Source organism: Hylobates moloch, unplaced genomic scaffold, assembly GCF_009828535.3.
Source record: "Hylobates moloch isolate HMO894 unplaced genomic scaffold, HMol_V3 SCAFFOLD_9, whole genome shotgun sequence".
Lineage (NCBI taxonomy): Eukaryota > Metazoa > Chordata > Mammalia > Primates > Hylobatidae > Hylobates > Hylobates moloch.
In genome coordinates, this window is record NW_026652284.1 from 103,743,606 (window position 1) to 103,759,704 (window position 16,099).

Below are 16,099 nucleotides of genomic sequence, written 5' to 3' on the forward strand. Positions count from 1 at the left end.
TATATTTTGCTATAAATCGGAGTTCCTATAACCCCCTCTTCAGGTTCGATTAACTTGCTAGGATGGCTCATAGAACTCAGGGAGACATTTAACATTTACTCTTTTGTTATATTAATAAAGGCTATGTTAAAGGACAGAGGCTAGGCATGGTAGCTCATGCCTGTAATTCCAGCACTTTGGGAGGCTGAGTTTGGAAGATCACTTGAGCCTAGGAGTTCGAGACCAGCCTGGGCAACGCAGCAAAACCCCATCTCTATAGAAATTACAAAAGTCTGCCAGGTGCAGTGGCTCATGCCTGTAATCCCAGCACTTTTGGGATGCCGAGACGGGTGAATCACAAGGTCGAGAGATTGAGACCATCCTGGCCAACATGGTGAAATACCATCTCTATTAAAAATACAAAAAAATTAACTGGGCGTGGTGACACATGCCTGTAGTCCCAGTTACTCCGGAGGCTGAGGCAAGAGAATTGCTTGAACCTGGGGGGCGGACGTTGCAGTGAGCCGAGATCGTGCCACTGCACTCCAGCCTGGCAACAGAGCGAGACTCTGTCTCAAATAAATAAAATAAAATGAAAAAATTAGCCAGATGTGGTGGTGTGTGCCTGTAGTCCCAGCTACTCAGGAGGTGGGAGGATCCGTTTGAGCCCGGGAGGTCGAGGCTGCAGTGAGCCGTGATTATGCCACTGCACTCCAGCCTAGGTAACAGAGCGAGATCCTGTCTCAAAAAAAAAAAAAAAGTGTAGATGAACAGCCAGATGAAGAGATCAGGTGTGGAAGGGTCCTGAGTGCAGGAGCTTCTGTCCCCATGGAGTTGGGGTGCACCACCCTCCCAGCACATGGATGTGTTCTGCTACCCGGAAGCTCTCTGAACCCCATAGTTCAGGACTTTGGCTTCATCAGGTAGGCATGATGGATGATTAATTCAGTCTCTAGCCCTTCCCCATCTCTAAAGAATGGAGGATGCAGCTGAAAGCTCCAAGCTTCTAATCATTGCTCAGTCTTTCCAGTGAGCAGCCCCTATCCAGGAGCTCACCAAGAGTCCCCTCATTAGAAAAAAAGACACTCCTCAGAAAAATTCCAAGGGATTCAGGAACTCCAAGTCAGGTGTTCCTATTACTCAGGAAATTACAAAGGTTTAAGAGCTCTGTCTCAGGTACCTGGGGCAGAGACCCAATAATTCCAACAAAAGTTTCTCCTAGAACCCCTATTGCTCAGGGAATCACAAGGGTTTTCGAAGCTCTGTGCCAGGAACCTGGGGTAGAGACCAATATACATCATTCTTTTTTTTTTTTTTTTGAGATGGAGTTTCACTCTTATTGCCCAGGCTGGAGTGCAATGGCACGATCTCAGCTCGTCGCAATCTCCGTCTCCTGGTTCAAGCGATTCTCCTGCCTCAGCCTCCCAAGTAGCTGGGATTACAGGAATGCGCCACCATGCCTGGGTAATTTTGTATTTTTAGTAGAGACGGGGTTTCTCCATGTTGATCAGGCTGGTCTTGAACTCCCGACCTCAGATAATCCGCCTGCCTCAGCCCCCCAAAGGGCTGGGATTACAGGCATGAGCCACTGTGCCCAGCCCAATATACATGATTCTTATTTCACAGCAGATATCTCTTGATTTCTTTAAAAAAAAAAAATCTTTAATAGTACCTTGAGAGAACCCCTAATGACAGATAATATGTATTGAGTACTCATTTTGTGCCAGGGACTGCTCAAAACTACTTGTTGGGCATGAAATTATTAGTCCTTACAATAACCTTATGAAGTAGGAATTATTATTATCCTTATTTTTCAGATGAAGAAATGGGAGTGGGCAACTTGCCCAAAGTAGCACAGTTAATATCTAAAGGAATGTGATTTGAACCTGGGCCTGACTCCAGAATCACTACACCATAAAGTGGAGATTCAGTCACATTGGAATAAATCCAAAGGCAAAATGAGGGCATTGCTTCTTGTGCTGGTCTTAGGTCTAAGGAGGGGCATATTGCAGAGGTGAGAGCCAAGGGGAAAAGATGGAGTGGGCTGTCTGTGGCACACGGGATGTCTTTACTACTGGACAGCCTTCAACCACAAGATGCGATGTAGGGCTGAGTCTTGTAGGAAAAAAGCGGTCAGGGTAAGCTCTTCAACATCAGATGTGAGAAGACCACCAGCCTTTTGCAGTGTCCTTTGGCTGTGGTGGGCAGGTTTGGGCTGGCAGAAGGGTCAGTGGAGACCAGCTAGGGGAGACCTGCATGCAATGGCAGGGGGTTGGGAGTGAAATGAGGGAAGGATGGACCTGGTAGGTTTGGTTTTGACGATGTAGTGGAGTTTGCATTGGCTGAAGGTTACAAAGGAAGCAAGGAGAGAGTAATACGCGCCAGCATCCAGAGACAAGTTGAGGAGGCGTGCCGTCTGACTTTTACATTCAGGCACATTTCACACTTCTGTCAGGTACTCTGCTCAGGGCTTTTGGAATCTTTCCTTCATGTATTTCTCCATACAGTGTTTGCAGGTGGTGTATGGATGCTGTCAATCCCTCCTTTCCATAGGCACCCTCCTTACTATTCCTTGCCTAAGTGACCTAACACACTTGGTCCTGGCTTGGGCAGGCGGGAAGCATGGAGTGAATACATCCTGGAGCAGCCTTCAGCCCTGATGGGTGGGAGTAGGTGGATAAGTGGCTTAGCTTTCTTGCTCCTTGGAGGGTACAACTCTGGGCTAGATGCTGCACCATCTCCCAGTGTCCCCAGCAGCCTTGGTCCCCAGCTGCCCACAACAGCCTATCCTCTTGGCACCTGCTCAGTGACCTGGCTGGCTTCCTTGTTCCTTGACTCACGTCCCCACTCCCTGCTGGTGTTTCCTAGGATCACCTCTCAAATAAACAACTTCTACCCAAGTTCCTGTCTCAAGGCATGCACTGGGGAAACCCAACCCAAGGCAGTTTCCAGATGATAGTATCTATACCCCGAGAGGTTATTTCACCTGCTCAAGCTCACATATCCAGAATGTAACAAATCTAGGACTTTAACCCAGCTTTCCTTAGCCCCAGCCTGGTGTTGTCTTCTGCTCTACCGTGCTTAGTATCTGCTATAATGACACCCTAGGTCCTTTTACATGTTGGGCTTTCCTGCAGGAGTCTGGCCTATTAGACCATAAACTCATAAAAAGCAGAACTATGACCTTGATAACTTTGTATACTGAAGAACAACAGGAACTATGTCTTTCAGTGAGTAGATGCTAAATAAGGATTTATTGAAAGGAAGGGAGATAGAGCAAGAGGAGGTATGTGACAGGAAGAGGAGACAGTTGGGAGCATGACATTGGGGCAGAGGAGAGAGACTCTTGTGCTCCTTGACATGGGGCACAAGAGTGACTTGCTTTGGAGGAGGCTATGGCTAGAGTGTCACAGGCAGAAGCCCAGGAGGCCCACAAGTGAGCAGAAAATTAGAGAACTTGAAAAATCATTTTTCTTGGAAATAATGTGTGAGACAGGGGAATCTAGTGAAAAAATATTTTTCAGTGCATCGATCCCTAAAAGGGAGGTTTTCTTTTAAAATTTTTTTTTAAGACAGTCTCGCTGTGTCACCCAGGCTGGAGTGCAGTGGCGTGATCTCAGCTTACTACAACCTCCTCCTCCCAGGTTCAAGCGATTCTCATGCCTTAGCCTCCCGAGTAGCTGGGACTATAGGCACGTGCCACCATGCCTGGCTAATTTTTTTGCATTTTTAGTATAGAAAGAGTTTCATCATGCTCACCAGGTTGGTCTTGAACTCCTGACCTCATGTGATCTGCCTGCCTCAGCTTCCCAAAGTGTTGGGATTACAGGCGTGAGCCACCGTGCTGGGCCTGTGTTTTGTTTTTAATATGAGATTAGTTATTTTAACTTTGTAGAAAGAACATCGGACGGATTTTCTCAGCAGAGTTAAGTCTACAACTCAGATACTCTAGGGCAGTAGTTTTTGAACTACACAAGGCACTAGGAGTTGTAAGGCACTCTCTTAGAACCCTCCTCAAAAAGGAGGATATAATAATTGATTACTACTTACTGAATTCTAATTAGACTATGTGCCAAGCCCCATGCTAAGTCTTGGTCTGCGTTATCTCATTTAATCCTCTTTGATATGAGTCCTGTTATCATTCCCACTTCACAGATTACGAAGAGGACACTCAAAGAGGTCCCCCAGCTAGTAAGTGGCCAAAGTGGGATTCATTTGACTGTTTGACTCCAGAGCTCATGCATTCACGGGCATGGCTACAGGTATCCTTCTCTTCACTCCTTCCCCAAGCATGCCCCCAGTTCACCAGAATTGAAACTCAAGATTTTGACACCATAGAGAGCAAACTGGGGAACAGGAACTACACTGTTGGTTAGGACTTGGGAGAAGATAAATTAAAAAGTCTGACACTTTGATCACATTCTGTAAAAGTCTTGGGGCTTTGCTTTCCTACTGTGAAGGGCATTTTGAAATATATTTTAATGAATGCATTCTGCTCTCTTGGTACACCAGGGGGAGCATTTAGTACAGGAATGGGAACAAGGTGCCTCCAGGAAATGACTATTCCTGCTCTTTGTAGGGAAGAACACTTTTTCTTTCTCTCTTTCTCACTCATGAAGAACACATTTTTCTTTCTGAACAGTTTGAAAGCAAGTTGCACATATCATGAGACTTCACCTATAAATACTTCAGAAGGATTTCCTAAGAAAGGCATTCTTCTGCCTTATGATGATATTATTATCATGTCTAAGAAACTTAACATTGATGCAACAATGTTGTCTAATATGTGGTCTGTATTCACACTTCTCCAGATATCCCCAAGATGTTCTTTATTGTTTTTTTTGGTTTCAGTCCAGAATAAATTTTGTATTCTCTTAATATTAGATCACAGTTATTCTTCTGGAATATTTTGCTGCGAAATGCTTATAATTTTTACTGTCTATTGAATAACTCATGAAGTTGATTTGCCATGCTTTATTAAGGTTCTCTTTGATTGCTATTGTTTATTCCTATTATAAGTATACCATGATGTTAAGTGGGACTTCCCCTTTCTCAGTTTTGACTCAGGCACCAGTTAAATAGATATCAGAATCCAAAGTGAGTGTGAGATTGGCATAGTATATGGAATTCATCAAGTGTCACAGGTTAGGTTCCTTGTAAAAGGCTCTTGATGGACATTTGTATGGAGGCAGTTTATTGGGGGAGTGTTTGGGGCTCAGCAGCTAAGGGGGAAGAAAGGAAGCAGGATGAGACACAGGGAGGTGTTGAACTGTGATGTAATCCCTACTCAGCCAATCCCCAGGGACCTCTAGTGCTGGGATGGTGATATTTGGTTGTGTCCCCACCCAAATCTCATCTTGAATTGTAGCTCCCATAATTCCCACGTGTCGTGGGAGGGACCTGGTGGGAGGTAATTAAATCATGGGGCCAAGTCTTTCCTGTGCTGTTCTCATGATAGTGAATACATCTCACGAGATCTGATGTTTTATAAAGGTGATTCCCCTGCACATGCTATCTTGCCTGCCGCCATGTTAATACATGACTTTGCTTTTCCTTCACCTTCCACCATGATTGTGAGGCCTCCCCAGCCATGTAGAACTGTGAATCCATTAAACCTCTTTCCTTTATAAATTATCCTGTCTCAGGTATGTCTTTATTAGCAGTGTGAGAACAGACTAATAGAGATGCAGAGTTTTTCCCTTCTGGAGCAAGGAGGCTGGGTCTTTATACCCCTAAAGGGATCAGTCAATGGATGCAGGTTGCCCCTGGGACAGAGATGTGATCACGGTAACTCCCTTCGGCTTAGAGCAGTTTTCAGAGAGACTTGGAATAGAAATGAGGGCCTGAAGGGGAGATCTGGGCAGGGACCACAGCATCCATAACAGCAGGGAAATGCTTATGAACATGTTGCCTAACCTTGGATCCCCTCAGACTGAATATGCGAGAGGTCAGAGTGGCAGTGGCATGAGGAGGAGGAAGGGTAGAGAGACGCCACTGGAGAGAGCATTGCCAGGCTGTGCCTCCACTCTCCCTCCCCAGGGGGAAGGGCCAGGAGTGCTACCACCTTCACCTCAAGGGTACGTTGGGGGCTCCCACAGGACCACATATTTAACTTATGTATTTCCTATGGTTGAGAAATATGTAACTGGCTAGAGTGGCCTTTGGCAGCAGGACACAGAGGGCTGGGTTTGGTCCTGTGTTCCCAGGGTTTGTTGGGGCAAGAGATGAGAGAGTGTTTCCTGGGACTTAAGTGCGGGCCCTTGGCCGGGCACTGTGGCTCATGCCTGTAATCTCAGCACTTTGGGAGGCGGATCACTTGAGGTCAGGAGTTTGAGACCAGCCTGGCCAACATAGTGAAACCCCATCTCTACTAAAAATATAAAAATTAGCTGGGTGTGGTGTCATGCGCCTGTAATCCTAGCTACTTGGAAGGCTGAGGCACGAGAATCTCTTGAACCTGGGAGGTAGAGGTTGCAGTGAGCCCAGATCATACCACTGCACTCCTGCCTGGGCAACAGAGCCAGATTCCATCTCAGGAAAAGAAACTGTGGGCCCCATGGGAGAGACGATACTCAGCCAGAGCCATTTTTAAAACCCTTTTATTTTGAACGAATTTAAGACTCAGAAGAAATTGCAAAAATAAAAGGGAGTTCCATGTACCCTTCATCTGGCTTTCCCCAATGATAATGTAGAACCACCGTACATTTTCAAAACTAGGAAATTGACATTGACATTGACACAATACTGTGAACTAAACTATAGACCTTGATTTTCATGAATTTTGACATGCTCTTGTGTGTGCATGTGTATAAACAGTACTGTGAAATCTTGTCACACATATAGATATGTATAATCGCCACCACAACAAGGACACCGTCACCAGCTTCTGTCACTTTAGAGAAACTCTCTCATACTAAAGATTTGTAGTCAGACCCTCCTGCCAAACCTAACCCCTGGCAACCACTCATCTGTTCTCTATCACCAGAATTTTGTCATTTTAAGAGTGTTCTGTAAATGGAATTGTACAGTACGTACCCTTTTGAGATTGCTTTTTTCACTCAGCATAACTTTTTTTTTTTTTTTTTTTGAGACAGAGTCTTGCTCTGTCACTCAGGCTGGAGTGCAGTGGCGCGATCTCGGCTCACTGCAAACTTTGCCTCCTGGGTTCAAGCAATTCTTGTGCCTCAGCCTCCTGAGTAGCTGGGATTACAGGCGCCCGCCACCATGCCAGGCTAATTTTTGTGTTTTCAGTAGAGATGGGGTTTCATCATGTTGCCCAGGCTGGTCTCGGAACTCCAGGGCTCAAGCGATCCACCCACCTCAGCCTCCCAAAGTGTTGGGATTACAGGCGTGAGCCACTGCACCCAGCCAGCATGACATCTTTGAGTTCCATCCATATTGTTGCATGTGTCAGTAGTTCATTCTTTCTCTATAACCTAGAGTTGTATTCTGTTGTATACCCATTCACAGTTTGTCATTCTGCATGAAAGTCATTTTAAATCCTGTCCAAGAGGACCCTCTGGGAGGGTGAGAGGAGGCCAAAGAGTGAAGTCTGAGTGGACGGGATTGCCAGAGAACCAGGGGCTGAGGGCAATAGCAGCTGGAATGGAATGCTTCTCCCTTGTTCTGAGAATTATAACTGGAGAGGTTCCCAGAGATGGGAATCGCCAAAGATCCCAAGAAAAGTGCCCCAAGTGAGAGGCAGCTTTATATAGCTGCAAAGCCCAGTGAGCAGGAAGTCAGCTTACAACTGTGCCACTCAGAAGCCAATTAAAGTATCTCCAGACATAACCACTTACCTGTTTGCCTTCTGTCCATTTGGGCATGGGATCCAAACCAGTAGCTAGTGAGTGGAGGAGGATTATGGCGCATGGTGCAAGACAGAAGAAAATGACTACTTTCCCCTCACCTCCCTGGGAACCACCAGCTCTCGCAAAGAAGGGGAAGAATCTTTTGAGTGAAAATGGAATTGTTGATGAATAGAATGAACTGACTCACTGAATTACTCTAGTAAGACCATGTTTGTGACTTGATGTGACCATCAGACTGTCATTACCTGAAAGTGACACAGCAGGCAGGAGCCTGCAATTGTTTTCATCTGGAGTGAGGACAAGATTCTTTCCTCCTGCTGCCCCTCCTCCCTATTCCCCCCCCGCCCCGGCAAACTGTATACATGGATGTGCAAATATCTCTTTGAGATCTTTTTTTCAGTTCTTTTGAATATATATCAAGGAATGGGATTGCTGGTCATATAATTGCTGGTAATTCTATTTTTAATTTTTTGAGGAACCTCCTTTCTGTTTTCCATGGGTGATACCATTTTACAGTAAAGGGATGATGGAAGAAAAGCAATAAAGTGGCATTTTGATTATGTTACCATATCAGTTACATAAATAACTTGGAAATAAACATTTTCTATATATAAGTTCTTTTTTTAATAGTATAATTTTCCTTAGAGCAAATTCTTGAGAATGAGATTAACGGGTCAAAGGGCCGAGAAATGTTTGTGGTTCTTGAAACATATTCCAAATTGCTTTTCTTTCTTTCTTTTTCCTTTTTTTTTTTTTTTTGAGACAGAGTCTGGCTCTGTTGCCCAGGCTGGAGTGCAGTTGCATGATCCCGGCTCACTGCAAGCTCCGCCTCCTGGGTTCAGGTGATCCTCAGCCTCCCTCAGCTGGAACTACAGGCATGCATCATCATGCCTGGCTAATTTTTGTATTTTTAGTGAGATGGGGTTCTGCCATGTTGGTGAAGCTAGTGTTGAACTCCTGGCCTCAAGTGATCGACCTGCCTTGGCCTCCTAAAGTGCTGGGATTACAGGAGTGAGCCACTGTGCCCGGCCGCCAAATTGCTTTTCTAAATGTTTGTGCCAACTTACATTCCCACCAGATATTGTATGAAGGTTTTATCACGTATGCAGTGGCATGAGATAGTGTCATAAGATTGTTAATGTAATGGGATTTAAGTGCCATTTTGATGTTTGAAATAATTTTTAAAGTGGTTTCATAATATAATTTTTGCATTAAGTGTTTTATCAATGTCTTTAAGCTTGGCTTTAATATCTTGAGTATAGAATGTGGCTGAGGGTCTGATTTCATAAATTAATTACTGGCCATTCATATCCAGGTTCCAGAGGGTTCCTTGGAGCAGTTAGAACCAGACCAAATCCTGTAGAATTGTGGGCAAGGAAGAAAGGGAGAGGCAAGGGCCAGAGGAGCAGTGAATATAAGAGACAGGTTCAAGGTGTCTATTTTTATTTTGTTTGTTTATTTATTTAGAGACGGAGTTTTGCTCTTGTTGCCCAGGCTGGAGTGCAGTGGCACGGTCTCGGCTCACTGCAACCTCTGCCTCCTGGGTTCAAGCGATTCTCCTGCCTCAGCCTCCCAAGTAGCTAGGGTCACAGGCACCAGCCACCACTCCCTGCTAATTTTGTATTTTTAGTAGAGACAGGGTTTGCCATGTTGGTCAGGCTGGTCTTGAACTCCTGACCTCAAGTAATCCACCCGCCTTCACCTCCCAAAGTGCTGGAGGTTTAAGATCTCTAAATGAGAGGTAAACAAACTGAAGCAGGACGCCAGAGCAAGGAGATGCCCACCATGATGTCAGGAGATGAGTTGGGAAAGGGCCTCAGGAGATAGGGATTCTTGCATGGCCCCCAAAGAGGGTAGTGGGGTAGGGAATAAGCTTCCTCCTACCCCAAACACCAATAAATTCAAAACTTTATTTATGTATTTACTTATGGTAAAAAATAACATAAAACTCACCATCTTAAAGTGTACAGTAGAGTAGTGTTAAGTATATTTGCATCATCATGCCACAGATCTCCAGAAGTTTTCATCTTGCAAATGGAAACTCTGTACTCATGGAACAACTCCCCATTTTCCTCTCCCCATATCCCCCCAGTAACCGCCATTCTACTTTCTGTTTCTATGAGTTTAACTACTTTAGATACCTCATATACGTGGAATCATAAAGCATTTGTCTGCATTATTTTACTTAGCTTAATGTCCTCCAGTTTCATTCATGTTATAGTGTATGATAGGATTTTCTTACTTTGAAGGACTGAATAATATTCCATTGTATGTATATATCACATTTGCTTTATCAGTTTTTCCGTCACTGAACATTTAGGTTCCATCCACCTCTTGGCTATTGTGAATAATACTGCAAGTGACATAGATGTGCAAATATCTCTGTGAGACCTTGTTTTCAGTTCTTTTGGATATATATCAAGGAATGGGATTGCTGGTCATATAGTTGCTGGTAATTCTATTTTTAATTTTTTGAGGAACCTTCATTCTGTTTTCCATGGGTTGTACCATTTTACATTCCACAAACAGTGCACAAGTGTTTTAATTTCTTTATATCTTTACCAGCAAGCACTTGTTATACGGTCTCCCTTCTTTCTTTTCATAGTGGCCATCCTAATGGGAGTGAGGTGATATCTCCTTGTGGTTTTCAGTTGCATTTTTCTGATGATTAGTAATGCGAACATCTTTTCATGTGCTTGTTGGCCATTTGTATATCACTTTTGGAGACATGTCTGTTCAAGTACTTTGCCCGTTTTTTAATTGGGTTATTTGATTTTTGTTGTTGAGTTGAAGGAATTCTTTATATATTCTAGATATTAGTCCCTTCTCAGATGTATTATATGAGCATATTTTCTTCAATTCCATAAGTTGCCTTTTCACTATATTGATTGTATCCTTTTGGTGCACAAAAGTTTTTAAGTTTGATATAATTCCATTTGTCTATTTTTGCTTTTTGTTGCCTATGCATTTAGTGTCATACCAAGAAGTCATTGGAAATATGTTTTTTCATTTGTTTAAGCCTGTGGGAGGAAATACGGTTTGAGTGGACTTTAACATCTTGGAAAAGTAAGCAAGCCTTGGTCAAGCTTACAGACAAGAGACTAGGCTGGTTTTTCATCCTGTAAAACAGCCCTACAAATTTACATACACCATGGAATCCGAGATCCCACTGATAATGTGAACTTACTCCTTTTTGTTTGTCTTTTCCCTTCTAATGTTAATTTTTTTAACTGCAGAAAAAATAACAAAATAACAGAATTCTTCTTTTATAAGGTAGATTTGGGAGCATGTACTGATCTTTTGAGTGAGGTGGAGAGGTCAAAATAAAAATACTAAAATGTGAATAAAACTTTGAGACTATTAGATGGAGATCTAGTTAAACCTTTTCTTCAAATGCCATCAATGCCAAAGAGCAGCAGTTGTTTTACTAATTCATTCACCAAAAGTGATTATCAAATGTCTACTATGTTCTGGGCACTAACCAGCCAAGGCAATATAGGTGTGTATAAGAGACAAGTCTCTGCTGTCTGTGAGTCTATGCAGAATCTCATCTTCCATTAGAATCATCAACAAACGTGTATTGCCTGCCCTCCCTCCGCTAGAAGTTTGGGGAGACATGTTATGGACTAAATGTTTGTGTCCCCCAAAATGTACGTGTTGAAGCCTTAACGCCCAATGTGATGGCATTTGGAAGTGAGGCTTTTGGGAGGTAATTAGATATAAATGAGGTCGTGAAGGTGTGGTCCCCATGATGGGATTAGTGGCCTTATAAGAAAAGAGACAAGAGAGGTTCTTCTCTTTTTCTGCCACATGAGGACACAGTAAGAAGGCAGCTATCGACAAGCCAAGAAGAGGGTCCTCACTAGGAACTGAACCCTGCTGGACCTTGATTTTTAAATTTCCAGGCTTCAGAGCTGGGATTCCTGGGTTTAAACCACCACCCAGTCTATGGTATTTTGTATGGCAGCCGAAACAGACTAATACAAGGCATAAGGGACAGTGAGATGCTGTTCATTCTCTCAAGGCGTGAACTTGTTACCGTGGCCTCCGCAGTCCCTCTGTGTTCACTTATCTTTGCTAAGGGCAAATCACTGATGAGATGGACACATTTTATAACTGGGGAATAAAAGGGATGAGGCCCTACAGGCTGAGGGTTACAACCAGGTGTCTGAAGGAGTCAGTGTTCCAAAGAGTGAGAATAGTGGAGTGTGTAAGTGGAGAGTAATCAGGTAGGTGCTTAAAAGTGAACCTATGTTGACTGTATTCACTTATTTCATAAGACAACTTTTGGAGGCCAGACACACCACCTTTAAAAAGTAATTGTATAAGTGTCCTAGTGCTGTGCATGAAGTCCCATAAACTGGGTGTTTTTTAAACACCTAGTTGTTTTTACAATAGAAGTTTATTTTCCCACAGTTCTGGAGGCTGGAAGTCCAAAATCAAGGTGTCATCAAGCCTATGCTTTGTTTGAAAACTGTAGGGGAGAATCCTTTCTTGCCTCTTTTAGCTTCTGGTGTTTGGTGGTAATCCTTGGTGTTTCTTGGCTTGTAGATGATTCGTTCCCATCCCTGCCTCCAAAGTCGTATTGTCATCCTCTCCCTGTGTCTCTCCCTTTGTGTTTTTCTTTTTTTTTTTTTTTTTTTGAGACAGGGTAGCACGCTGTTGCTCAGGCTGGAGTGCAGTGGCATGATCATAGCTCACTGCAACCTTGACTTCCTGGGCTCAGGTGATCCTCCTGCCTCGGCCTCCCAAGTAGCTGGGACTACAGGCATGCACCACCATGCCTGGCAAATTAAAAAAAGATTTTTTTTTTTTTTTTATAGAAACGGGGTCTTGTTATGTTGCCCAGGCTGGTCTCAAACTGCTGGGCTCAATCAGCCCTCCTGCCTTGGCCTCCCAAAGTGCTGAGATTACTGGTGTGAGCCACCATGCCTTGCCTCTGCTTCCTCTTATAAGGACACCAGCCATACCAGGTTAAAGGCTCACTCTACTCCACTGTGACCTCATCTCAAATAAACTAATTACATCTGCAACAACATGATTTCCAAGTAAGGTCACATTCTGTGGTACTAGGTATTAGGACTTTGTTGTAGTCAGGGTTCTCCAGAGAAACAGAGCCAATAGGATGGTTCTGTCTCTATAGATAGAAATAAATTTATTATAAGGAATTGGCTCACATGATTATGGGGGCTGGAAAGTCCCAAGATCTGCATAGTAAATCAGCAAGCTGGAGATCCAGGAGAGCCAGTGGTTTAGTTCCAGGCCATGTCCAAAGACCTGAGATCCAGGAGAGCTAATGGTATAGTTTCAGTCTGAAGTCCAGCAGGCTTGAGACCCGGGGAGAGCTGATGTTTCAGTTCAAGTACAAAGACAGGAAAAAAATCAATGTCCCAGCTCAAAGGCAGTCAAGGAGAAACTCTCTCTTACTCAAGGGAGAATGAGCTTTTTATTCTATTTAGACCTTCAATGATTGGATGAGGGCCACCCACATTAGGGAGGGTAATCTGCTTTACTCTGTCTACCAATATAAGTGTTACTCTCATCCAAAAACACTCTCACATAAACCCCCAGGATAATGTTTGATTAAATATCTGGGCACCCCATGACCCAGTTAAGTTGACACGTAAAATTAACCATCACACTTTAAAATATCTTTTTGGGAAGCACAATTCAACCTATAAAAGTAACCATCATGCCTAGAGAACTTTTTTAGATGAAGAGATAGAAGGATTAATTCAAATCTGTACCTATTGCTTTGTACTGTTATTTGATAGGGGTCTTACCCCACTCCTATCCATCAAGGGTGGCAGAGGCTATTTTCCAGGATTTTAGGGTTGCTGGCAGCTGGGCAGTGACTCAGGAGAGTTGTGAGTGGGGACAGAAAGGAAGGAAGTATGCCAAACAGTGCTAAAAAATACCCAAAGCTAAGAAATGTGTAATTAGCCCTGACCTCCTTTGCCCTTCCTCCTTACTAAAGCAGAGTGGGTGAAATGGCTCATGGGTTATTAATTGCCCTCTGCTAGTCACTTTACAGGCATGGCCTCCCATATTGCTTACTTTATTTTCTAGGGATGTCGGCAAATTACCACAAACTTGATGGCTTAAAGCAACAGCAATATATTGTCTCATAGTTCTGGAAGTTAGAAGTCTAAAATCAAGGTGTCACAGGGGCCATGCTCCATCTGAAGTTATCCAGGGACTGAAATCTCCAGTCCTTCCTTGCCTCTCCCTAGTTTCTGGTGGTTCCTGGCAATCCTGGTTTTCCTTGGCTTGCAGCTGGCTCCCCACAATATCTGCCTCCATTTTACATGGCCTTCCCTCTGTTTCTCTGTGTGCCCTTTCCTATAAAAACAGCAGTTATTGGATTTAAGGCCCACCATAATCCAGCATGACTTTATTTTAAGTTAATTACATTTGCAGAAACCCTGTTTCCAAAGATGTCACATTCTGAAGTTCTGGATAGACATGCATTTTGAGGGAGATGCTATTCAACCCCCTATACTAAAACTCTTTTTCTGTGGAAGAGAAAGAGGCAGGGAGAGTAACTTGCCCAGATCACTGTTAAGTGGCTGAGCTGAGCTTTCATGTGTACTCATTAGCCAAAGTGTCTTCCTTCTTCCCCTCTGTGCTTTTCCCTCTTTCCTTTCATCACCTATTTTCTTATCCAAGGATGCCCTGGATATTAGTTTACCTTCATTTAATGGAGAAAAATGCCCATTATTAACTGTTAACTGTTGGGGTGAGGGGATGGGAAGGTGTTCAGTGGAAGGTCTCTCAATCTCCTTGAGAGTTAGTTTACTTTTTTTGCAAAAATGGAGAAAATGAAACTTGTCTCATTTGGTGGTTGCATGTATTATTAAATCACATACAACCAATCACAAAATCAATGTATAAGAAAGTGTCTGGGAAAATCTTCCAAGGCATACAGCCCTGAGGGACTTTTGTAGAAAATCATTCAGAAAGTAAGACATCCATTACTCACCTAGGGTATTAATTAATTTGTATTCTTGAAATTCTTTTTTTTTTGTTTTGTTTTGAGATGGAGTCTTGCTCTGTTGCCTAGGCTGGAGTGCAGTGGCGCAATCTTGGCTCACTGCAACTTCCGTGCCCTGGGCTCAAGCAATTCTCCTGCCTCAGCCTCCCAAGTAACTGGGAGTACAGGCACATGCCACCACACTTGGCTAATTTTTGTATTTTTAGTACAGATGGTTTTACCATGTTGCCTAGGCTGGTCTCGAGCTCCTGACCTCAACTGATCCGCTGGCCTTGGCCTCCCAAAGTGCTGGGATTATAGGCATGAGCCACCATGCGCGGCCTGTATTTTTGAATTTCTGCATTGTTGACATGCTTTGAAGTCTTAGACAGTGAGCAAGAAACAGAAATCATGTAGCACATATATTCAGCATTGCCACGTAATTTTAGGTTTCTATTTGGTCTCCTTCAAGCAGTAAGTAATTTACTTTGATCTTCTCTGCTAGGTTATAACAAAAGTTGACATTATAGCTCTGCCACTTACTAGAAATATCATCTTGTTTATGTTACTTAACTTTATGACCTCTAATTGTGAAGGTTAAAGGAAAGAGCACGTATAAAAGCTCCTGGTACATTATGGGTAGTCAGGAAGTAAAAGTTTTTTTTTAAATTGCATTGTTATTATTATTACTGTTATTAATATCATTGGTATGCAAGACACTGAGTTATACATATTTGTTATTTTAAAAATTGAAACAATTTTTGTCTTAAAGTTACAAAAATAGTACAGACAATTCCCATATATTTCGTCACCCAACTTCTCCTACTGTTTAACGTCTTACGTAAGCACAGTATGATGATCAAAAATGGGAAATTAACATTGCTACAATACTATTAAGTAAACTATAGATTTGACTTGAATTTGCAGATTTTCCCATTAACGGTTTTTTCTGATCCAGGATCCAAACCTTGATCTCCAATTGAACTTAGTTATGAGAAGGAGACAAACTTAATCTTTTATAACGTAGTTTTTCCTTGTCTTTCATGATTTTGACACTTCTGAGGAAAGCTGGTCAGTAGCTTTGTAGAATGCCCTCCAATTTGGCTTTGTCTGTATTTTCTCTGATTAAATTGAGATAATACAATTTTGGCAAGAATACCTCAGAAGTAATGTTATGTCCTTTCTCATACACCATATCCAGAAGTACACAATGCTGGTATATATTATTACTGGTGAAATTAACGTTGATCTCTGGGTTAAAGTGGTGTCTTCCAGGTTTCTCCACTAAATTACCATTTTTCCCTCGGTGACTAACAAATATCTTGGGGAAATACTT